Below are 26,311 nucleotides of genomic sequence, written 5' to 3'. Positions count from 1 at the left end.
GATGTTGACTTTGATGTTTGGAACTGTTGAGAGAGTACAGCAAATAGGGCATTTACTTTCCATGTAGTCAACCTGGGTTCTATCCCCAGCATCCTATGTGCTTGGGACCACCCCCAAGACCACCAGGAGTGAGCACATAGCCAGGAGTAACCTCTGAGAATCACCAAGTGTGACTCAAAAACAAACAGACAAAAAGATCGCATTTGGGGGCCAGAGCAGTGGTGCAAGGGGTAAGGAAGGCATCTGCCTTGCCCGTGCTAGCCTAGGACGAACCACAGTTCAATCCCCCGGCATCCCATATGGTCCCCCACACCAGGAGCAACTTCTGAACACATAGCCAGGAGTAACACCTGAGCTTCACCAGGTGTGGCCCAAAAAGCAAAAGAAAAAAAAAGATCTACTTTGAAGTCCATCAAAGGTTCCAGGTTGTCCCTTAGCAGCACCTAGTGAGGTTCTTACAATGGATAAAAGATAGTAAGTTCATCCTTCTCAATTGCTATTCTTATTCACCTAATTAACTTAACACTTAACACTACTCTAATAAAAACTTGATGTGTGTGTGTGTTTTTTTAACATATAAAATAAAATCCTGGAGCTGGAGCAGTGGCGCAGTGGTAGGGTGTTTGCCTTGCATACAGCTGACCCAGGATGGACCTCGGTTCGATCCCCGATGTCCCATATGGTCCCACAAACCAGGAGTGATTTCTGAGCACATAGCCAGGAGTATCCCTGAGCATCACTGGGTGTGGCCAAAAGAAAAAAAAAGAAAAAAATCTAAAATATTTGCATGGAACAAAAAGACACAAGGAGGTTGGAGAGAATAGGAAGGAAGTAAAAGAAGAAATAGTTAAGTCAAAAAAGTGGGCTGGAGTGATGGCTCAAGTAGTAAGGTGTCTGCCTTGCCCATGCTAGCCTAGAATGAACTGCAGTTTGGTCCCCCGGTGACCCATATGGTCCCCCAAGCCAGGAGTGATTTCTGAGTGCATAGCCAGGAGTAAGCCCTGAGCATCACCAGATGTGGCCCAAAAACAAACAAACAAAAAAAAAAAAGGTGGGGAGAAACAATTTAACTCAATGGAAAGAACTGATACCTATAATAAAGAACTCCTACACATTAATAAGAAAGTAGCCAATAACACTGTGCGAAACAGGTAAAGAACAGATCAGTGTTTTAAGTATGCTTGATTGTTCCATGCACAAGTCCAGCAGTGCAAAGAACAACATAGCAGTGCTGGGAGTCCACACATTGCTTAGGAATAAACACAGGGCCTGACACATGGTTCATGAGGTCTAACCTCTGGATCTAACTGCTAGGCCAGAAACAAATACTTTACTAAACAAATGAATTATAAACCATTCCCAAACATTTGAAAATACAAACCATTTTCATAATTTTTTAAAAGTCAATTCGAACATTTACCTATCAGAATGAGAAGTTTGAGAATATAACACACTCTGTTAGTAAAACTATGAAGAAAGGAAGCCTCATTATGCTGACAGGAATGTTGGAACAATATATAATATTGGAACAATATATCCCCAAGAGGACTATTTGCTGTCTTTCAAAATATGCAATGCAGCACTATTTACAATAGCCAGAATCTGGAAACAACCCAGATGCCTGACAACAGATGAGTTGCTAAAGAAACTGTTATACATATACATAATGGATTACTATGCAGCCATCAGGAAAAATGAAGTCATGAAATTTTCCTACACATGGATGGACATGGAAACTTTTATGCTGAGTGAAATAAGTCAGAAGGAGAGAGCTAGACACAGAATAGTCTCACTCATCTATGGGTTTTAAGAAAAATAAAAGAACATTATTGAAATAATATACAGAGACAACAGAGATGAGAACTGGAAGGTCTGGCCCACAGTATGAAACTTACCACAAAGAGTGGTGAATTCAGTTAGAGAAATAACCCACTGACAGCTACCATGATAATGGTAGTGAGTGAGAGAAATAGAATGCCTGAATACAGGCAAGGGGTCGGGGAGGAGGGAGATGGAGGACATTGGTGATGGGAATGTTGCACTAGTGAGGGGGGTGTTCTTTTCTAATATAACTAAAACCCAACTACAAACATGCTTGTAATCATGGTGCTAAAATAAAGATATTTATAAAACAAAAAATAATGTGCAATGCAGTAATACTTCCACCCAACAGTTTCATTTTAGGAATTTTTCTTAAGATTTACTTGAAGTTAGGTAAATGACATGTGGAACTGTTCACTGTTTTTTTTTATTTATATTATCATAAAGTTGGTAAGAAGTTAAATATCTATCAATGAGAAACAAGTTAAGTTAATCATGGTATCTTCCACCTTATAATGGAAAACTATATATCTGTTGAAAAGAGCAGACTAGATAGTACAGCAGGTAAGATACTTGCCTTGCAAGATGACCTCTCTATTTCATCTCCAGCACTGCATATGGTCCCCTGAACACTTCTAGGAATGATCTCTGACCATAAAGCCTCAAAACAAAAGGGAAAAAATAAAAGAGCAATCTATTTTATGATTTCCTGGTGGAGGAGAAGCCTACCTAGTCAAACTTGGGGACCATACAGTTCTGGACTGTGAGCCCAAAGATCCAGTATACAAAGTATTTATGCTCTTCACTATCCTACAGAAATACTTCAGGATGGATTATGTGAAAAAATAGGGTGAAGTATAGTGAGAAAATACTCATGGGAAGAACAAAATAGTATGTGTCTTCATTTTCTTGTAAGTTTATAGAATAGAATCTGAATGGAAATGATGACATTACATGATAGCCACCTGTGAGACATGGGAACTGAGCAGAGAGGAGGGAAGTGTTGCATGTGCCTTTTGAATTTGTACTGTGACTTTTTTTTATGCTTAAGTCCTATATATGTTATCGAGTCAAAAATAATTTTAGGAGCTTCAGAAAGAGAAAAACAGAACCAGTTTTGTGTGGCTTGGCTATGAAGGATGTGGCTAGCAAACAGAAATAGGAGAGCCCCACCCCACCTCAAACATATTGAACACTGTCACCCTGTTCAAAGGATGGGCAACTTTAGGGCATTGGCCCAAATGCACACCTGCATCTGCCATATTTAGTTTTGTGCCACTCCCTCTGCTACCTAAAGCAACCCAAGAACTATCTTTGGGGGATCTCAAGGTACCTCTCTAGGGTTCTAACACCCTGTTGTTGGGGGCCTAACATGGTCATCTTTTTGTTTCCAGGGAGTCTCAAACCAACACCAAAGCTAAGGAATTGAGGGGAAAAGAATCCAGAATTCACCACGATTCTTTCATCCCTTGTTCCTCCTCTAACACTAGGTTCCTCTCATGCTCTCTAAACCAAGTGGAGTTTCCTCTTCATTCAGACTGACCTTCCCATGAGCAGTCAATGGTCTCATCGGTTTATTTGCTAATTTTCTAGCTGCCTGGCCTTGGGAAAGTCATGCTACAGTTTCTTCATCTGAAGATTGGGAAGAACAGAAATTCTTTCCATGATTGCTGTGAAGGGTGTGGACAGATGGCTGTGATGAAAGGGGCTCCCTTGCTTTAAGTGGGTGCAGGAATTAATGTCATTAAAGCTCAAAGTTAGTCAGTAAAGTATCACATTTCATTGGTTTCAAGTTATAAAGCACAATTTCTCACCTGGAAGAAGTTCTGTGTAGGTTAGTGTTCTTTCTCCACCTGCAGTTAACCTGTCTGCACCACCATGGTCTCCAGAGGACTCTCCCAAAGGCCAGAGGAGACAGAGAAGGGCCAGTGGCTTTTATCTGCCTGGGTCCAAGATCAATCACCATTGTTGTGCTTATCGAACATTGGCCAGAACTAGGTCCATTACCTTACATTAGCCACACATTAGGCTGGAGGTATCATGGAAGTACTTGAATTTGGAAAGTACTGTCCCTGGTCAGCCTTTCATACACCTTGGTCATCTCTCCACACAGGATGTCTTTATTATTGTATAGAAACTCTTCCAAGAGAAAGGGAGGATTATGTGACACCAATCCTGAGAAAAGCAAGGAATAAAGAGTATGCAAGCCTAAATTTTCTAGCAAATTAAACAAAGTAAAATTTGAATCAAAGGAAGGAAGTAACACATCACAGAAAATGCTGGCATCACTTCTGTCCTAAGAACCTGAACAACATGGAGACCATGAAGTTTGGGTCATGCAGAAGTCTAAAGAAAAGCAAAACACACCACCTTTCCCTCTTCTCACCCTCTCTCCAACACAGAAGATAGCTGGCTGGGTCCAAAGGTGAAGAGTCCTCAGCAGCAAAGTTGCACAACTAAGTGAGGTGCCCAGAGAAGCCCATTTAATTGTTCTGAGATAAGCCATCATTAGAAGAACAGACAAGGGGGCTCTAACCAAGAACCAAACCAGTGGGGATAGGACAGGAGCAGTAGTATAGCAGGTAAGGAACTTGCCATGCAAATGGCCAACTTGGATTTGATTCCTGGCATTCTATATGGTCCTCTGAGCATCACCAAGAAAAATAACTACTGAGAAACATTGGTTGTGTCCCCATCAGAAAAAAAAAGAAAAAAAAGAGAAGAAAAGAAAAAAGAAGAAAGAAAGAAAGAAAGAAAGAAAGAAAGAAAGAAAGAAAGAAAGAAAGAAAGAAAGAAAGAAAGAAAGAAAGAAAGAAAGAAAGAAAGAAAGAAAGAAAGAAAGAAAGAAAGAAAGAAAGAAAGAAAGAAAGAAAGAAAGAAAGAAAGAAAGAAAGAAAGAAGAAAGAGAGAGAGAAAGAAAGAAAGAAAGAGAGAGAAAGAAAGAGAGAGAGAAAGAAAGAAAGAAAGAAAGAAAGAAAGAAAGAAAGAAAGAAAGAAAGAAAGAAAGAAAGAAAGAAAGAAAGAAAGAAAGAAAGAAAGAAAGAAAGAAAGAAAGAAAGAAAGAAAGAAAGAAAGAAAGAAAGAAAGAAAGAAAGAAAGAAAGAAAGAAAGAAAGAAAGAAAGAATTTGGTGGGACCAGGTGAAGATGAAGCAACAGGCCTTTGCCTTTGACCTCCAAGCCCTGACTTCCTGAATGGCTAGCCTCTGACTGTTGGGGTGCCTTGACATGTACCATGTGTGGATCCCATTATCTCATCCAACATTTCATCCCAACATCCTGTATATTTCATCACATTTTATATGTACTACAAAACTTTAATGGAGACTTAGGTATTGCCTACTGCAGTCCTCTGTGAGAACCCAGTCAGAGAGGACAAGAAAGACTTGAGGAAGGGGAATTCATTCTTTTGAATGTCTCTGTCTTTCCAGAGAGTCCTCTGGAGACCATGGTGGTGCAGATAGACATAAGGATCACCTTTTGTTTTGTTTTGTTTTGTTTTGTTTTTAGGTCACACCCGTCGGTGCTCAGGGGTTACTCCTGGCTGTCTGCTCAGAAATAGCTCCTGGCAGGCACGGGGGACCATATGGGACACCGGGATTCGAACCAACCACCTTTGGTCCTGGATCGGCTGCTTGCAAGGCAAAGGCCGCTGTGCTATCTCTCCGGGCCCTTTTTTGTTTTGTTTTTTTTTTTGTTGTTGTTTAGTATCACCTTTTTTTTGGGGGGGGGCACACCGTGGTGCTACTCAGGGATTACTCCTGGCTCTGCACTCAGAAATTCAGAACCGGAGAGACAGCACAGCAATAGGACCTTTGCCTTGCACACTGCCAACCCGGGACGAATCCAGGTTTGATTCCCAGCATCCCATATGGTCCCAAGTCTGCCAAGAGCAATTTCTGAATGCAGAGTCAGGACTAACCCCTGAGTGCCACCGGGTGTGACCCAAAAACCGAATAAAAGAAAAAATAAGAAGAAAAAAAATTACTCCTAGCAGATTTGGTTGACCATATGGGATGCTGAGGATTGAACCCAGGTCAGCAGCCTGCAAGGCAAATGCCCTCCCTGCTGTGCTATAGTTCCAGTCTGAGAATCACTTTTTAATCTGGAGGTAAACAGAGCAATGATAGTAAGAAATAGGGAAAATGGTATGTCAAAGAGATGAAGTGGAAAAAAATTAGGCATATGTTGTCTCCTCCACCCCAGTTCTAGCCTTCACACCCTTCCTTCTTGAAATGACCAGAGAGATCAAAGAAATGGAGAAGAGCCAGTCTCTTCAGCTGCTCTCTACCCCTTCTCCTGTGGGCAAGACCTCACTGTGCTTCCTGGGAAAGTTGTGCCTTCTGTGCCACTTGGGCTGTGGAGCACCTCTCTGCACATCCCAGGTGGACCCCAGTCTTCTTGTAGCCTAGGTCCTGAGCTCAGCCTCAAAGAGCAAACAATGGGCTTCACTTCAACTGTGTACAGGGACAGATGCCATGTTGTCTTCACATGTCCAAGATACTCGTGAGACATGTCCATCCTCAGAATCAAATCCACCCCACCCCACCACAAGATTGCTAGCCTTTTTCCATGAGGTTCATGAGGTGCAACTCCTTGAGATTCCTTCCTCAAAAGAACACAAATCCACAACTGCTCTATAGGAGATGGATGCTAACCTGGTAGGCAAGTGTCAGCAGGGCAAAAATGCACTGCTCTGGAAGAGAGCCTGAATGCCCATCCAGCCACCAAACAAATTCATACACACACATAAATATGTACAAGCATGAAAGTACCTATATACGCACACAAGCATTCATTCAAACATACTCACATATATGCATTCATAATCACACACATACTCGCATAGACATATACACATGTAGACTCAAACATTCTCTCACACACATTCACAACTCACACATACATATGCTCATAAAGTGCACATGCATACTCACACACTCATGATTACACTTCTGGCATTTCTAGGCTGTGGATAACAATAGAGTTGAGTTGAAAAGATCAGATGGAAAATACAGGATGTGGGTTCCATTACAGGAAGTGAGTTGCAGTGACACAGGTAATCCCCCCTCAGCTGGAAGAACCATTAGGGAAAGTATATAATCCAGGAAAAGAGATGAGGCCATGCAACGAAGTACTGAACATTCCAAGGCTAAGAGTGGAAGAATGGAAAGCCCTGAACTAAGTAAAGCACTCATCTAGTTCCTGATGTCTAATCCTCTGGCTCGGGTACAATTTGAAACCATGCAATAATAAGCTTTGTGAAGAGGATATTTATTAAAGTCATATCAAACACTGAGCCAAATGCCATAGGAATACAAATGGCATTTATAGCAGGCCACTGCCCCTAAGGGTCTTTCAGCTTAGTTTGGAAGACAAGACCAAAACATGAAATTGTAGGGCTGGAGAGATATTTCAAGAGATAATATGTTTGCCTTCTACACAGCTGACTCTATGTTCAAATATGATCCCCCTAGCACTATCAGTGTAATCCCTAAATACAGAACCACGACTAAGCCCTAAGCACAACTGAATATTGCAAAATTCAAATTTGTAGCATAAATTGAAAGTTGTGTGAACTAGAGAAAGTGTAGACCAGAGGAACACATATCAAGACCAGAGGCAATTTAAAAAAATGTGAAAGAGAGAAGAAAGAAAGAAGGCTAATATTTCTAATCAGTGTTTCAGAAGAATGAATAAAAGGGAAATTGTCGAAGATAATGAGAAGTAGGGCCGGAGAGATAGCATGGAGGTAAGGCATTTTGCCTTCCATGCAGGACAGTGGTTTGAATCCCGGCATCCCATATGGTCCCCCAAGCCTGCCAGGAGCGATTTCTAAGCGTAGAGCCAGGAGTGACCCCTAAGCACTGCCAGGTGTGACCCAAAAACAAAAACAAATAAAAAAAGATAATAAGAATTAATGGCCTCATTTTCTCCAGAATTAATAAAAAATAAACCTATAAGAACCAAAAGTTACAACAAGTTTAATATATATCCCTCCAAAAACCTGACAAAGTCATATCAAAGTCATATCAAGCAGAGGGGCCGATGCAGTGGCACAAGTGTCTGCGTTGCCCGAGCTAGCCTAGGACAGACAGCAGTTTGATCCTCCAGCACCCCATATGGCCCTCCAAGCCAGGAGCAATAACCCCTGAGTACCCAAAAACCATTAAAAAAAAATAGGGGCCGGAGAAATAGCACAGCGGTAAGGTGTTTGCCTTGCATGGAGAATAATATTGATTAGAATCTCGGCATCCCATATGGTCCCCCGAGCCTGCCAGGAGTGATTTCTGAGTGTAGAGCCAGGAGTAACCTCTGAGCACTGCTGAGTGTGACCCAAAAACAAAAACAAAAAAAGTAAAAGACAGTTAACTGAATGGAAAAAATACTCTCAATCAACACATCAGATAAAGAGATAACATCCAGGATATATGAATTGCTTATGAAGATCAACAACAACAAAAACTATGTCAAAAAAAAGGAAGGGTTGGGGCTGGAGAGTTAGCATGGAGGTAAGGTGTTTGCCTTGCATGCAAAAGGACAGTGGTTCAAATCCAGGCATCCCATATGGTCCCCCGAGCCTGCCAGGACCGATTTCTGAGCATAGAGCCAGGAGTAACCCCTGAGCACTGCCGGGTGTGACCCAAAAACAAAAATAAAAAAAAAATGGGGAGGAAAAATGAACAAATACTTCTGCATCTGGAGATGGCCAATATGCTTTTGAAAAGGTGCTACATTACTTATAGTTAGGGAAATCCAAATCAGGATTAAAATGAGATAATATTTCACACCAGTGAGAATAGCACATATGTTGAAGTGGATATGGTGTAAAAGGAACTCTCACCCACTGCTTATGGGAATGTTGTTTGCTTCAGTCTCTCTGGAAGACAGTATGGAGAGTTCTCAGTAAACTTGGACTTGACTTGCCATATGATCCAGCAATTCTACTGCTAAGCATCTACCCCAAAGACAGAAAAACATTAATTTAAAGGGACATGTGCACATCATTATTTATTGTAGCACTTAGTACAATAGCTAAGACATAGAATCAACTTGATGTTCAATGACAGATGAATGGATTATGAAGATGCATTCATTATAAGCAAAAAAATACTATGCAGCTACAAGGAAAAGTCAAATCATACAAATTGCTGCAAACTAGTTGAAACTAGAAGACATCATATTGAGTAAGGAAATCTAGAAGAAGGATGATCTATATACCACTTGTTGGCGGTATATAGAATAACTGGATAAGAAACTGTAAGCAGTAAAGTAGAGATGCCTAGATCAGCCTTGACCCAAGCATATAGAAAGAAGAACAGAGAAGGAAAAGAATCAAGGAGGAAAAGAAGAGAAAGGGAAATATGAGAGGACAAGGGTCAGGGGCCTTGGTTATACTGGTGATGTGGGAAAGTGGCATAGTATATATCCAAAGCACAGACTTGACAGGACTAACAACATGAGTCCTAAATTATAATGACAAAAGTTTAAAATGTGCCTGTCACAGGAAGGGGGCAGGAAGGAGCATGAGAACACTGATAGAGGGAAGTTGACATGGTGGCGAGATTAGTGTCAAAGTATTTTATTTCTAAAACTCAACTACCAATAACTTTGTAAATCACAGTTCTTTAATTAAAGTTTAAAAACAGTAATCCCTAAAGGGGGGAAGAAGAAAAGAGAATAAAATAAAATAATCATGAATGGATGGAGCAATTGATGCAGCAGGTAGGGCATTTGCCTTGCACACGGCCTATTAGGTTTATAACCCCAGCATCCCATATGGTTCTCCCAGAGCACTGCCAGGAGTAATTCCTGAGTGCAGAGCCAGGAGTGACATTTAAACATCAATGAATGTAGCCCCAAAACAAAACTAAACAATGATAAATCATGAGAAAAAATCAGAACAAATAGAAAATTCAAAGTAAAATAATTGAAACAAATTCAAATATGCCTGCTGTCACAATAAATTTAAAAAGGTTAAACTGGAAGAAAACCCAATGCTCATGGTCTAAACAACAATGCTATTATTTCCTTTTTAAAAATTAAAAGGGGCTTCAAGAAGCAGGGAGTTGAGTTATACATTGTTATTGCTGGTAAAAAAAAAAATACAGTTCCATGCCCACTGTGCTAGAAAGATCAGTTTTCTACTCTGATTCTTTATCCACCTTCACATGGCCATTTCTACTCAGGATTCTATTCTCTTCTTGACTGGCCTGTATAGACTATTTCCTACATGACAATGGTGTTCTTAATCTTGGGGAAAATGAATAATGGGAACTCTTTTCCAGAAAACACATTTGTTTTGAATTTTGTTTCTTTCAATAGTGCTACATAGGAAATACAAGATGAGCAAAACTGAAAAAGTGGAGGTCACACCAATGGCCAAGCAGTTGGTTCCCTCCATGGCCATGTCTCTGCCCCAATCAACTTCTTCCAAGTCTTTTACCTCCTTTATGGACCTTCACACATGTATCACTTTATGTCTGTGACCATGATTTGTCCAATTCCTGGAACTTTTAAAGTTGGAGCTAAGATAAAAAAAAAGCTTTCCTTTTTCTTTTCAGTGAGAAATGTAAGAAACATGAGTCAAGAATAAACAGTAACTGTGGCCCCACTGTGTAGAGAAATTTCTTTTTGCCAAGCTTAGTTCCAGTTGTATTTCTCTGTAACTAACAGCCTAAAATGCTGACTTCTACAGGAAATGACCTGAAGTGTCTTCATCACATTAGTGGTTGGGCCAAAACAAGACTTCAGAAGTCCCGAATTCTACCTCTTCAAATCACAGGGGACGTCAATTGGCCAAATGATCTCAGACAAACCATGGACCTGTTCGGGGCTTAGATATGGACTTGGACTCCATGATCTCAAGGAATTCTCAAGAAAGAAAAGTCTTTGATTTAACTCGGCTCTAAAGCAATAAAGAATCACAAAAAATAGTGAGAAATGATCAGAAGCCTAATTGCAGCTTGAACTTGCCCCACTCCAAACCCCCAACCCCCAGGTAATTTTCCTCTTGTGCATGCTTTTGAAGAACATTTAGATAGCAGAATCTGCTATGAACAGAGTCGTACTTCCTCTGACCTGGATTCAATCCCCAGCACCCCATATGGTTCATTGACTTCTTCCAGAGGTAATTCCTGACCCCCTGGGCATAGAGCCAGGATTAATCTCTGAGCATTGCCAGGTGTGACCCAACAACACAAAACAAACAAACAAGAACAACTAGTCCAGAAGAAAGGTAGATGTTTATTTCTTCTCAACTTGAACATTTCTTTACTTCCACTACCATAGTTCACACCATGTGCTGGCATTCAAATAATCCCAAAAGATGCATAAATGGGGTGGAAATGATCTTGAGAAAGATAACTGTACAGGTTTTGCAAGCAAATCATCATGGTTCAATCCCTCAAATCCCATATGATCCACTGAGCACTGCTCGGAGTAATTCCTGAGTTCAGGGTCAGGAGTAACCTCTGAGTATCACCAAGTGGGATTCAAAACAAACAAACAAACAAAGGTGCAGAGGTTTCAGTAAATAAAACAACAGGGAGACCTTGATGGAAGAGGGTGAACTAACAACACTCCAGGAATAAGGAATGAGTCAACAGGAACATCTCACCTCCTCAGAAATCCATGGGGAAGGCACTGCTGGCTGTTTTCACTGTACTGAGGAGAAAGACTTAAGCATGGGACCTTCCCCCCAAGCTCTCAGAAATGAATGGAGTCCAGATTCTAATTCAATAGTCTGAATCTAATGCTTAGGTTCTTTCCTCTACTCCAGATATTTCTCATCTCAATTGCACTTCGTTGAAAAAGTCAGTTTTCCTTCTGTTTAGAACTGACCTAAAATTTCTACCAGATTTGAGCACTTCCCCTAAGATAGCCCAGCTCCTCACCGTCTGGTTTAACTCAGCTGTGCTCCTCTGGATTACTTATCTCAGTAAAATGAGGGAGCAAATTGATTTCTCAGGTCAGCTAGGCTCTTTGTGTCCCTGACTTCTGCCTACCTTTCCAGCCTTGTCCTGTGCCACTGTCCTTCCCACCTACATTGCTCTTTGCTGTGGTTTGAATGTTCCTGATCTCCAAATGCATGTCCTAATGCCCTGTGTGGTATTAGGAGGTGAGGCCTTTGGGAAGTACTTAAGATATAGGGTGAAGGTAAGAGTCCTTATAACTATGGGCTAATGAGACTCCACAGTTCTCTCTAGGCCTTCTGACAGATGAGGACCTAATGAAATGCCTTTCACTCAAACAAGAACCCTCACATCATAATGGCAGTCCTCTAATCTCAAGATTTTAGCTCTGATAAACAAATGGTATTGTTTATAAACCCCCCAGTCTGTAAGGTTCATGGAACCTCCCAAAATTGACTAAGACTATACTTGTATAATCTTTCTTCCACCTCCTAGAACATCCTGTGCTCTTTCCAATCTCATTTGTTCAGCATTGTATCTCCCCACTTAACACACCCAATAAAACACACTTAATAAAAAATGTTATTAAGAGCTCAATTTACCTCTCTGGCAGAGATTTTCAATCTCCGCATCACAGACCAGTGCCTGTTCTCAAGTATGAAAAGTTTGAAAGAGCAGCGATCTATTATCTATTGAATCACTTCACTTGGAAGAGTGAATTTTGTTTCTTTCCAGAGTGCTACCTAGGAAAGAAACAAAATTTAAATCACTTAAAATCCTGGGAGAGGGCCCTGAAAAGGTTGCTGGGTTGAGTTTTAAAATACACCAAAAGAAACTGGGAAAAAATCGAGTTCTACTCCCCAAATTTCTAGCTGAAGTGCTGAGATGTAGGATCTGAGTCTTATCTCCTTAGTGCTGGGGGCGGAAATGGAGAAATGCAAAGACAAAGATCCTCCAGATTTTTTTCTAACATATTTTAGTGATCTTATATTCAATGGATTAATTCCATTTCTGTCTTCAAAGCCTAGTGAGCAGAGTGGTTGGAGAGGTTTGAGTTGACAGTGAAAGGATCTCAAGACCCCCTTGAGGGGAGAAATCTATTAGAACACCATTCAACGCTATCCAACTACTGTGTATGTATATGTATCTATGTGTAAGTATACATGTTGAGTAGTTAACAACTACTCCCTCAGAATGAGGGGGGGGTATTGCAAGCAGGTGAAGAATTTAACTGCTAATTTAAAACGTTTCCCAGTATTTCTCAAGGTTAGTTTAATGGAACCAAATCTTCAGCCAGCAAATTTATGTCTGACCCTGGAGAACTGGTGTGGGGATCCCTGAGATGTCCTCACTGAATCCTTCCTCATGCTTTTTCTTCCCCATATTGTCTTGGGGTAGTGTATGAAGCAAGTTGCATCATAATTATGTAAGTTGGCTTGGTTCTTTTGTGGTTATCTCATTAAAAAAAAAAACTACAGATTCTTGGGGACTTAACAAATTTATTTGCATTCTTCCTTAGCAAATGGAAAAGTCAGTCTAAAATTTCAAAAATACTTTAGAGACCACCAATCTGCCTCCTCCTTATTTTAAAGGATGGAGATTCTGTGTCACAAGAAGGGGGGATCTTTGGCTCTGATTCATAGTACAGGCAGAAGCAGCTTCAAACCCTGGTTTCTCAACATCCAGTCTAGATCTCTGATCACAGTACCACGTGTTCAATCACCTAGGACCATAGGTTTTGATTTACACCCTCAGCAGTAGGTTCATACAGTCTTCAGTCTGGGCTCCCCACCACAGCATGGGGTCTGCATACACCCCTTACCTCACACGTTGACTTCAGCAGCACCGCCAATTGGTTACCCTGCCATAGAACCCAAGTCTCCCATTGTTAATCATTTTTTAAAAGAGTTTAACATCTGCTGCAGGGAAATTTACTAGCCTCAAGTTACCAGCTATAATTTTGGTCATTTGGGGAAAATAATGATGCTATAGTCGTCACTTTCCAAACATTGCAGGAACCTGACCCAAATCAAGAAAACTCTCAATAAATCAGCTCAAAAGTGGCATCAATTTCCAGACTTGCTATTTGGAAGGTTGCAGCTCTGAATCAGTGTCTGGGATGGAGAAAGTGCCCAACTCAAAGTCTCCAGATTTTAATAATAGTCATTGTTCAAAGAGGACTTCATAACTCTCAATGGACTTCAGCCAAAAATCTCGAGCCAGACTTTGTATTTATGTGTGTTTGGATGTACTATGTGCTCTACAAGTCTCATGAGTGGTTCTTTCAACATGGGAGCTACTGGGATATTCAAGCCAAGGTCTTGTTTGTGGATATGACATGAACTAAGCCGTCCTGATGACAAGTTTTCTTTGACCCTTGATTTATATGCAGATGACCAAAATCTTTATATATTATGACATATAGAAATCATTAACAAAACAATGAACTCATTTTGGAGTACTTGCTCTATCAGGGGTCTCAAACTCAATTTACCTGGTGTCCGCAGGAGGCAAAGTCGGGGTGATCCTTGAGTGCAAAGTCAGTAGTAAGCCTTGAACATTGGGGGGTGTGACCCAAACAACTAAAAGAAAACAAAACAAAACAAAAGATTCCTCTAGGGCAGGGCCACAAAATGTTGTACGGAGGGCCGTTTGCAGCCCACGAGCCACGAGTTTGAGACCCCTGCCTGAGTCTATGTGGAGAGCCATTCCTTTAATTTATGTATTACTCATGTCCCTAAAAGATAAATAATATAACTGTTTTCATTTTATACCTGAGGAAACTCAGGCACAAAGTGGGCACATACCTAGCCCAAGATCTCACATTGTAAGCAGAAGAGTTGGGGTTTGAACTCAGGCCATTTGGCTCTAGAGGCCTCCTCCACTTTGTTTTGTTCTGTTTGAGTCACACCTGGTGGTGTTCAGGGACCACTAATGGCTCTGTTCTCAGGGATTACTCCTGGACTATATACAGTGCCAGGGACAAACCAGGGTCAACCATATGCAAGGCAAGAACATTAACTCTTATACTATCTCTTTGTACCCTCCACTCTCTTTTTAAAGTACTTTATTAAAATATAATTTACATCACATAAAATAAGTCTGCTAACATATACAGCTTAATGGTTTTTAGCATATCAACAGAATTATACAATTATTATTCTCTAATTTTAGAAAGCTTTTACCCTTTAAGTTAATGCTCATTTATATCCCCTGTTTCCAGCCCCTAACATTCATTTACTACTATCTTTATAGATTTGCCTATTTTGGACATTTTATATAAATGGAAGCACACAATATAAAGCCTTTTGTGTCTGATCTTTTTTTTATTTAGCATCGTGTCCTCAATATTGATTCATGTACCATATACCATTACTTTTTTCTTTTATAATCAAATAGTCTCTCATTGCATAGATAACTTTTGTTTATCCATTCATTACATAAATAATTTGGGTTATTTTGTTGTCTATTATGAATAATATTGGCAGGAACATTAATGTGTGCTGTTTTCATGAGCCAAAAAGTTTTCTTTTCTCTTGTCATCTGGCTGGAGAGATAGCATGGAGGTAGGACATTTGCTTTGCATGCAGAAGGATGGTTGTTCAAATTCCAGCATCCCATTCGAGCCCCTGCCAGGAGCAATTTCTGAACATAGAGCCAGGAGTAACCTCTGAGCACTGCTGGGTGTGACCAAAAAAAAACAAAAACAAAACAAAACAAAAAAAGAATCACTGAGTCATATGGTAACTCTCTATGTTGAACTTCTTTCAGAACTAAAAAACTGTATTCCAAAGTAGCCATACCACTTTACACTCCTACTAAGAGTCCAATAGTCCAATTTTTCCATATCTTCCCAACATATTCATTTCATTACATTGGTTATGACCATCACTGTGGATCTGAAGTGATGGTTTTGATAGTAGACTTTTCCTAAGGACAAGTATTGTGAGCATCTTGTTGCTCGTTTGTTTATATATTTTGTTTGAATAAATGTTTATTCAAATACTTTTCTTCCATTAAAAATAGATGAGAAAGATATCTTAAAGGGCTGAGTGCAAACTTTGCATGTAAGAGGCCCAAGTTCCATCCCTGGCACTAAAAGCTCCTACAAGAACCACAGAGCAACCCCTGAGTATCACCAGATATAAATAAAAACTAAAGTGAAGTGACTATTTGGCTTTTACAGTTTATAGTTGCAAGAGTTTTTTCTTCTAGGCAAGCATGACCTAGTGTCGAGCATGACCTCATTCAAATCAGCATCCTGAGTGCCACCAATGCTGAACACTGACCCAGGCACAGCCCCTGAACAACATCAAGTGCGCCCAAATCCCTCTACCAAAAAAAAGAAGTGATTAACAAATATTTTATCCCGGTCTGTCAGTTGTCTTTTTATTTTTTTGATAGTATGCTTTTAAGTATACAATTTAATTTTCATGGGGCCCTAATTATTGTTTTACTTTGCTGCTTATGCATTTGGTGAATGCTTTACCCAAATACAGTAATGATGTGTTTATATATTTTGTGCCAAGAGTTGTGATGTCTTAATTTTTTAGGTCTTGTTATAGTGTGAGTGAATATCCACCTTTATGCATTTACATAGAGATGTGCTGAAACATCTGTTGAAATGATTATTCCTTTCTCTTGGCATCCTAGAGGCCTCTCTTGTGTGCTGCATTGAAGTGCCTGTCTTTGGAGAATGTGTGTTGTGCGCTTCTCTCTGTCTTTCTCTGTCCATCTCTGTCTGTCTCTCTCTTTATCTTTCTGTCTCTATATGTCTCTATCTGCCTCTCTCTCTCTTCTCTCTCCATCTCAATCCCCCCACCAAATATGCAGTTGAAGAGACCCCCTAGGCAGATGACTAACCAAACAGTGAAATGAGCCTAGGCAGACTCTTCCTTCCCTAACAGCTCACAGATGCCAAATAAGAATTCTACAAATTCTAGAAATTCTACAAACTTGGTCAAAAGTCAAGAAGAAAGTCTGAACTGAGCACTGGGAACTAAGGTTGAACATGAATCCTGGGGAAATTGAAAACAAACAAACAAACAAACAACAAAGCTGTCATGTCTCTAGAGCACAGAGCACAAAGGTAGAACCAGATACAAGGCCTTGTAGCAGACATTGAGACATCAGAGTAAAGCATGAATTAATCCATGTAGGCTGTAAGGATCAAATACTACGAACATCACAGAGAGACACTGTGACTTCTAATGAAAGATTACCGCACCAGCTATTATCTATAGGAAACAATAAAACCTGAATGCACTCGGCTTTTGCTTCAATGAGTAATTTGCCAGAAATACATGGGGCAGAGAAACACACTCCATGCATGTGGAGACACATGCAGCAAGACCTAGGTGGTGGGAAGCCCTGTACTAAGCCCTCCAAAAATACACAGAAAATAATACCAAAATGGTGAAGGAGAAAGGTTTAGATTAAAGGATACTTTAAAGGCATATCAAAGAGATAGGTAAGAGCCTGGAAGATGGTGCAGCCCTAGTTTGATTCTTAGAATCGGATGGTGACCCTCTGAGCATCAGATACAATTTCAGAGATCCAAAACACTACTTGGGTGGTCTGGGTAATCCAGGTGATGCAGGGCCTGAGAAATATGACCTTTGGTCTGAACTGCCATCACAGTTGGCTGAGAATCACTAGGGGGGGGATCTCAATAAATAAACTGATAGATATATAACAGATAAATAACTACTTATGTAATTAACTATAAAAATAGTCTACATAGGGGCCGGAGCGATAGCGCAGTGGTAGGGTGTTTGCCTTTCATGTGGCTGATTCAGGACGAATCTGAGTTCAATCTTCAGCGTCCCATATGCTCCCCCACGCCAAGAGCAATATCTGAGCTCATAGCCAGGAGTAACTCCTAAGCATCACCAGTGTGCCCCCCCCCAAAATAGTCTACATAAAAGTTAGTTACCGTCATGGAAGAATCCTATAGTTTCTGAGAAAATAGCATGAGTTCAGGGGAGTTGGATTCAGTTTCTGGATACTAAAATGAATTTAGCTAGGTCTCTGCCTCCCTCTGGGCTTCACTTTCTTCAGAGGCATAAATAAGGTCAGTTGAATCATTCCTGCCAATCAGCCTCAGATAGTCCTGAGAACCAACTGAGCTAGTGCCAGCACCTTATTCCATGTTCTTCTGATGAGCTGGTTGCCTTTCAACTGCCTCATTCAATCACTTCAGTAAAAGAGATGTATGTCTTCCTCCCCACAGCCATCAAACATCACTGTGACCTGTGCTGAAGTTTAGCCCATACTCAGGAGTTGAGAACAGCAGGTAAAGTATAGTGTAGATAAAGCCAAGGATGACTCAAAGGCAGAAACATTTTTTTTTCTCTTTTTTTTTTTTTTAATTTTGGGCCACACCCGGCAGTGCTCAGGGGTTACTCCTGGCTGTCTGCTCAGAAATAGCTCCTGGCAGGCACGGGGGACCATATGGGACACCGGGATTCGAACCAACCACCTTTGGTCCTGGATAGGCTGCTTGCAAGGCAAATGCCGCTGTGCTATCTCTCCGGGCCCCAGAAACATTTTTGATGATTAAATATATGTTTTAATAGTCAAATATTGTCTTTACCAAGCTGTAGGATTAGGACAGTGGAAGGAAAATGTCATATTGCTTAAATTAGATGATTTGACAAAGCTGTCAGATAAAGGAACCATTTTGATGAAAGGAGGCAAAGAAAGTCCACCTCTGGGATGCTGGTTGGATATAGCTGGGTAAGCAGAGAGTCTTTCCAGAGAGTTTAACTAGAAGAGCTGAAAAAAAAAAAGAGGATGCAATTGACAATTGAAACTTTGATAAGGTCTAGATCCATCTGTAACTAAATGAATGCTGCAATGCTCCACCACCTGAACAAAATTAGGAGCAGGGGTCGGTTGTTCAGACATCAAGGCCACACTGCTGGCCCCTGACTGGTAGTTGAACTCAAAGGATGATATGGTCTCTACCCATTGTGTGTGTGAGAATAAAATCATGGAGCCATAGTCTGATTGGTTACAAGAACATTGGACCAACAAATGGCTGGTATTCCTTAGAAGCTTATTTTCAATACTTATTTCCCAGTAGGCTTTTTTTTTGGGGGGGGGGGTCACACCTGGCGGCACTACAGGTTCTATGTTCAGAAATCGCTCCTGGCAGGCTTTAGTGGACCATATGGGATGCCGGGATTCGAACCACTGTCCTTCTGCATGCAAGGCAAACACCTTACCTCCATGCTATCTCTCCAGCTCCCCCAGTAGGCTTCTTGAAGAATCCCAATACTAAGGAATTTTTTTTTTTTTTTTTGGTTTTTGGGCCACACCCTGTGACGCTCAGGGGTTACTCCTGGCTATGCGCTCAGAAGTTGCTCCTGGCTTCTTGGGGGACCATATGGGACGCCGGGGGATCGAACCTCGGTTCGTCCTAGGCTAGCGCAGGCAAGGCAGGCACCTTACCTCCAGCGCCACCGCCCGGCCCCAATACTAAGGAATTTTAAACATTACAAATTGGGAAGGATTTAAATGTAGAAAACATTGGATTATCAAAGGAAGTAGGTAACTTCATTGTAGAACATGTAAACACATGTTGTCAATAAGTAAGAAGGTAGATTGTATTTCCCAAAGTTTGGAGGATCTTGGAGTGTCTAGTATCTTATAGGCTTCATGTGCCCAGGAAGAGTTACCAAGAAGGGCTGTTCTAGATGGATGCTGGAGTGAAGGCTGCCATGTTCTTTAGACTTAAGTGTGGACTTGAAAGATGAAGTTGTATACAAATGCGTAACTGTTGTTCACATGAGTTGACTGCTTTGTTCTTGGAGATCTGTGTCTCCTTCCCCTTTCTGAAAGGTGCCTTGGATTCTTTTAGTTAAAGAATCCTCTAGGCTTTCAATTCTGACTTTATCTCCATGGGGAGGATCTTTGATGAAGTAGTTTTTAAGACAATATTTTTGCTCAGGAGAAGGGGCAGGCTGCAGTTGCTAACAATTCTCAGGAAGCCATGTGGTGGTGGTATAACAGGTTTTCCCATGCCAGGGCCAGAATTCAGGGGTATCTCACACCAGGTAGATCAAAGACTGATTATATCACATGTGTGAGGCTTCTACCACCTGACATAGTGAGAACAGTTCTGGGACAATTTCTCAGCCCTTTGGTATCTCTATCAATCAGACAGAAGGCCCATATAACAGAAATGGCTTTTCAAACGAACTCCCAAACATACATCCATCTCACCCTTGACGCAGGCTGTCTGCAGCAATATAATATCAGAATTTCCTACCTGAGGATTCTCTGATGTATCCCCAAGGTTTAAGAATAACATTGTGGCCCTCTTCCTTTGACAAGTCTTGGAAAAACTGACCTGGAATTGGGCTGGAAGAAATTGAGCTGTGTCCCAAGGCCAGATCTGCGGGGAAGTGAGAGAGAACAGCCTGTACCAATTCCTCTTACTCCTCCTCTTTCTCCTCCCCCTCCACCTCCTTCACCTCCTGGGCTCCCATTTTAGCGCCATCTCCCAGCAGTGGCCTCTTTCAGTGATGGCTGGGTAGAATTATGAAATTGCTATTATTACCCCAGCCCTGTGCCCAGAACTTGATGACCGCTGCCAGGCAGCTCCTGCTCAAAGGAGAGCCAACTGCAGTGACAATAAAACAAAGTCCTTGGCAGCTAAAGTTCCTTCCACTGTGTGCTGCGGCTGATGAACAGGATTTGGAGCCAGCCCTGACTCCAGCTCCTTGGGAAGTCTTGGAGCCGGCCCATTGCTTTCCCGGTGTCTCATTCCAAAGGCTTTTTTTCAGCCCAGCTAGAAGGCTACGACAAACTCAACAAGCTCCCTCAACCAACTTGGAGAAATGTCTCCAAGCTTTAGTCATCTGCCCAGCACCCCTTCGAGAAGAGGAGAGGGTTTGCTCTCTGAGTAGTTCCATGAATCAACCAATAAAAAGTGCATTAAATGCCTAGAAGGCAGCACTACACACACAACTGCAATGCTCAAAGATCATTCAACATTCTCTGTGGCCAAAAGGCCTGCCCTTCTGGCAGTTGCTACTCTTCTGTGGGGTGTGAATGGTGAAGAAGAAATTAGAAATGGAATCAATCTGTGAATAGGGAGATAATGAGATGAGATGAAGAGAAAGGAACAGTCAATGAGTTTGGTATGTAGGAGGCAGGAAGGAGGTTTAAATTTGTGGTCAAAGTTAGTCTTACTGAAAAGGTAACATATGAACCAAGACTTGAAGGAGGTGAAAGGTCAAAACATACATTTCCCCCCACCAATTCATTTACCATCTTCCAGGATTTTTATCAGCTTCACAGGAGAGCAGACTACTAGCCAAAGTCATAACCATAATTGCCTTATAAAGTAATAGACTGAAAAAAGAAGCAATTCAGAGGATAGGCTTCTCTCCTATGGAAAGTCAAGAAGGAAGGATATTTCACCTCAGGAATGGCTCCTAAAAGAACTAAAGGGCTTGAAACATGGGTGAGATGATAATACAGCTAGGAATTGAGAGGGAGAGGGCAGTTGGTTCTCAACAGCAGTATGAGAAAGAGGTATGATTAGGCCACAGGAGAGTGAAGTGAGAGAAAGTCAAGATGAACAAGAGGACCAGAAGCCCATCCAAAGCTAGAGAAAGCCAGTAAGGAGAAATACCTGAAGAGGTCTAGTAGTCTGGACCCTGGGAAATTTTCTTTTATCCACTCAGAAAGAAAATTGCTAAAGCTTTTAACTGTTCTCTTAAGGTCAAATGCACTAGAGTTGAGGGCTTCAAACACGCTGACATATTTGTATTCTTTAGGGTTTTGTTTTATTTTGTTTCATAGTCCTACAGATTAAACACAAGTGGTTCCAAGAATAAACTCAGAACCTCAGATATGCAAAGCATATACTTTATCATCTGACCCCAGTATTGCCTGATTGTAAATAGTGTAAGGACCCCATTCCAGATTCATATATCTAAATTTGCTAATATATTTTAAACTCTCCAAGTGGTTTATAGAGTCATTGGATTTAGAACCCATTGTTCTAATCTGATGCCTGACATGAATGGTCCCTGAGTAAAGAACCAGGAATAAGCCCTGAGCACAGCTGGATGTAGCCAAACAAATAAACCTCCCCCCAAAATCTTAAGTCCCCCCATCTCTCCACAGTCTATAAGGTCCAATGTGATCTGGCCTGAAGCCCAGTCTAAGTTCCTGTCTCTGCTGTCCTCCTTATCACTCAGTTCATCTGAATAATCCCTAGAATTCCTTTCCTATAAAGTCTGCTCCCACTCTCTCCTTCAGTTTATTCACACAGGTCTCCTGAGAAGGTTTTTCAAGTGACATCTTCAGAAAACCTATGGAACCAGCCATTTGGGTTGATGAGGAAAACTGGCCTTATTCCTTCAGAAATGTGTCACCTGAAGTAAGACCAGGAGAGTTAGATATAGGGAAGGCTTTCCTGGCTGACTACACTCTGGGGCCTGGAGCCTGCTGACCAAGAATAGAGACATTCTTCTCAGAGTCCACTAACAGTAGATGAGCTCAGCACCCAGGCTTGATGCAGCTGATATCACTGCCCCAGCCCTTTCCTGCCAGTGGCTGGATCCCCAGTTGTCCCTAGGGCCTGACTATCAAACTTCAGGAAAAAAGTCTAGGGCAGTGGAGTGACCTATACTGGTTTTTCTGTTTCCACTCCCTTGGCATCTCAACATCCAATGTTCCAAACAATGAACATCAGTTAAGAAAGAAGAAAGCCTGAGAAGAAAATAAGTGACTTGTAGAAAAAGAGTTTTACCAATTATTTTCAGGGAATATGAAGCTGGCCTCTTAGTCACCTACCATCCATGTGGTCAGGTGCTACACTGAGTAGAAGCTATTGGGTTTGTATGTCCTATAAGTACCACATGTGGCCTTCGGGGATCTCAGTCCAGGCTAACACACAGGAATTAAGGGACTTTCTGGGCTTTTTGCCCAGTGCTGGTGAGACCCCAACTTTCAAGGGCTTCTTGTCAGCATCTATCCAGTGAAGGGCCTTAAAGGTCCTCGGCAGGGGAGCTAGCCTTTCTCTGGCCTCCCTCCCTTCCAGCATGGCCAGCATCACTGGCTTCCTAAAGTGGCAAGCCCTCAAGGACAGCATCTCCACAGCCAGACTGGTGATTGTCTCTTGGCAGTGAGCACAGATGTACGAATGAGATATGGCTTCAAAGAATGAGTCACTAGAAAGCCTCCTTCCCATGCCTCTCCCTCATTGTTGTCTTCCCAATCCTCACCCATCCTCATCATCTTTGACTTGCCAGTTTTCTAGTCTCCCTGTTCCCCAAAGTCAGAAGCAAAGAACAAAAGGGTCAAAGAACCAAAGGGACAAACTACACAGAGACCCTGCAGAGGTTTAGGACATGAATGACTTCAGACCTCAAAGGCAGTGGCCCAAGGGACTGAGGATACAGCACAAGGGTTCTGTCCCCTGCACCTTATGGTCTTCTGAGCACCAGCCTAGTGCAACCTTGGATACCTCCTGAGACCACTGGAGTGATCCAGGAGCCCCTGGCATTGTAGAATCTACACAATCTGCCATCCCCAGGCCCTAGAACTGAAGTACTGATCTAGTTAGCTGAGAATCACCAGAAGTAGACCCCAGGGCCTCTAAGCACATCCCCAAATGAAAGAATAGTAGTGGTCCCACTACTGTGCTGACAGAAATTCCTCAGACAGACTCCTTCCACAGGTGAACCTGAAAAGTGATTCAAATACCATCTCTGCCAACTTTTTGGTTTCAAGGTTGTAATTTGAAAATTTAAAAATTTGAATTTTTGAAAAAATATTTTTTTGGAAAAAAATGTTTGAAAATTTTCCAAAGGTGATCATTAAGCCAGATTGAGCCAGATTTGTTCTAGCCTTAAAGAATGAAAGAGAAAGTTGCAATATATTTACTTGGACAGAGTCTATTTTTGTTGTTGATTGGTGAGTTGGTTGGTTGGTTTGGGAATCATACCTGACTGTTCTCAGGGCTTAGTCCTAGCTCTGTGCTCCTGGATCACTCCTGACAGGGATCAGAGGACCAGATGGGACCCCAGGGATTGAATCCAGGGCTGCTGCATGCAAGGCAAGTGCCTTAACCACTATACTGTCTTTCTCTATTAGTCTCTGGCCCAAGAGACTGTGGGAGTTTGTTTCGATTTTTTGTTCATTTGGTTTTTGGTTTTTGGGTCACATCTGGCAGCGCTCAGGGGTTACTACTGGCTCTATGCTCAAAATCACTCCTGGCAAGCTTAGGGGACCTTATGGGATAGTGGGATTTGAACCACCGACCTTCTGCATGCAAGGCAAATGCCTTACCTCTATGTTATCTCTCTGGTCCCCAAGAGACTTTGTTTTGAGGCAGCAACTCCTATGCATTTACCTATAACCATCTTTGTCTGGCTTCCTCCAGGAAAGCCTTGGATCCCTAGGGACAGGACAGTCAGTGTGTCCTCTTTTGACCTAGATACCAGGAAAGGCTGGCTTGAATAAAAGAGGGGAGGTAAAAGAACAGCAGAAGAGGCCCAGAATCAGCACCATTGTAGAAGTCCAGCTTTTAAAGTGCCTGTGGCTCACTCCTACTGGGAAGTGAAAGCTAAAAGCAAGGCAGCGTGGTACCAAGAGTGGAAGAGCCTAGAGCCCTGAGATGCAGTATTGTGTAACAAGATAAGCGCCACCAAGTATTTCCATCAAGGCCAAAAATATTTGCCCAGGGTTGGTGACACTAACACCCCCAGCCCAAAAGCTTTGCAAGGATGGTATGTGGGTCTTGAAGTATCACTCATACAATGCCCCACAGATTTAAATTCCACACCTGCCTTGAATGAAAAACCACATTTTTTCAGTGCCTGCCTTGTGTTTATCAGACTCCAAGAGGTCAAGAAAAGTTGGGAGAAGGCGAGAGCTAAAATCACCACTGGGTTTGTTTTTGAAGTCCTTATTTCATTTAGTTTGAAATTTCAAAAAGTGTCAAAAAAGGGAACAAAAACTTTTATGCTCCTCAGAAGGAGGTCCATATTTAAAAGGGTTGAGAGAGTCCAGGGTGTCTATTTCCAAGGAGGGCCCGCACCCCACATCACCTGCCTGTCCTCACTCAAACTGAAGCGAGGAAGAGGGAGCCCCTCTCTTATTCCCTAAACAGCCTTTGTGCCTGAGGGAATCACTTTCTTCCTCCTCATTTTATTTCAACCTGGAAATCTCCAAGTAAGAGCTAACTTCATTCAACAGATATTACCTGCTGGCTACCACAGTGAGGCGGGTCCCAGAGTCCAGTAACCCAATCTCAAAGAACCAATGGCTTCTACCTGCTGTTGAAGAGGCACTGGTTAGGCCTCTCTTTCCCCAGAGGAAGAAGTTAGGCTGAATAGAAAAGGACTTCCCCCTCTCCCCAATTTATACCAAACCACAGATTCAATCCTGGTCTCCCAAATTTTCACAATCTAATATTCCCCCCATACTACCCTTACAAGTTGCCTTCTGTCCAAGGGACAGAAATCTCGGGGGACAGGGCAGAGAACTCGCAGGACTGAGCCCACAGACCTATATAGCAGGGAGCTAGATTATTCCTTGACTACAACCCTATCTTTGTGCCACACTAACTGTGGGAGTCAGAATTCCCACCCTGCTGCCTCCTCGTCTGTGTAAACAAAACCACACATGCCAGGCCCAGGGTTGTTGCCAGCACAGGTGACAGGTAGACTCATAACATGCACCCTAACCTTGCCAGCTCCCAGGGGTTTCCTGGCCCAAGGGGGAGGTGAGGAGGGGGTGTTTGTTTTTATGTTGGGTTTTTGGTTTTGGTTTAACCTTTGTTGGGGGGCTACATCCTGTGGTGCTCAGAGCTTCCTCTTGGCTCTGTGCTCAGGGAGCTGGGATCAAACCCAATGTTGGCATATACAAGGAAAATTCTTTAACCTTTGTGCTCTCTCTCTCTCTCTCTCTCTCTCTCTGTCTGTCTCTCTGTGTCTGTCTCTATCTTTTTATCTCTATCTCTCTCTCATTCTAGGTTTCTTTAGGGGCATCTGATTCTCAGAAATGTGGCATGCCCCTGTCGGTTCGTGACATTGTGGTCCCTGTGGTCCCTATCTCTTCCCCTGGCCTTGCTGTAGGAACTGCCTTTAACACACAGGGTTTTTCCTGTCGGAGGCCACAGGGAGTTCTAACAAAATACAGACATTCCCATCCCTGTGCCCCAGTACTCTGACACAAACTAACCAGGAGAGCAACAACCATTTGCTAGAACCAATGTTTCATTTCCAGTCTCAGGATTGGAACACCAGGGAGGGTTCATCCTGCTGAAAGTTCCTGCCGAGGCAGAGAATCAGCTCTTAAGCAGGTGCCCCAAGAGTGTAGCTCTGTCTCTGACACCCAACAGATAGCTCTGGCTAGCTGTTCCCCTTGTGGGCACCCCGGCACCAGCCTTTCTGATGAGGACACAAGAGTCTTCTGTTCTGAGTGATCATACCAGGAGCCCCAAGTCAGGGAGGAAAAATGCTCAATTTTCAATCATAAAAAGATAAATCTTTAACTTATAGAAATTCATTCCCCATCTTGAGGGAGACCAGAATTCACCCCAGTTGGCTGC

The sequence above is a fragment of the Suncus etruscus genome, chromosome 18, assembly GCF_024139225.1.
Source record: "Suncus etruscus isolate mSunEtr1 chromosome 18, mSunEtr1.pri.cur, whole genome shotgun sequence".
NCBI lineage: Eukaryota > Metazoa > Chordata > Mammalia > Eulipotyphla > Soricidae > Suncus > Suncus etruscus.
The sequence above is the reverse complement of the archived record's forward strand: the minus strand, read 5'-3'. Positions refer to the sequence as shown.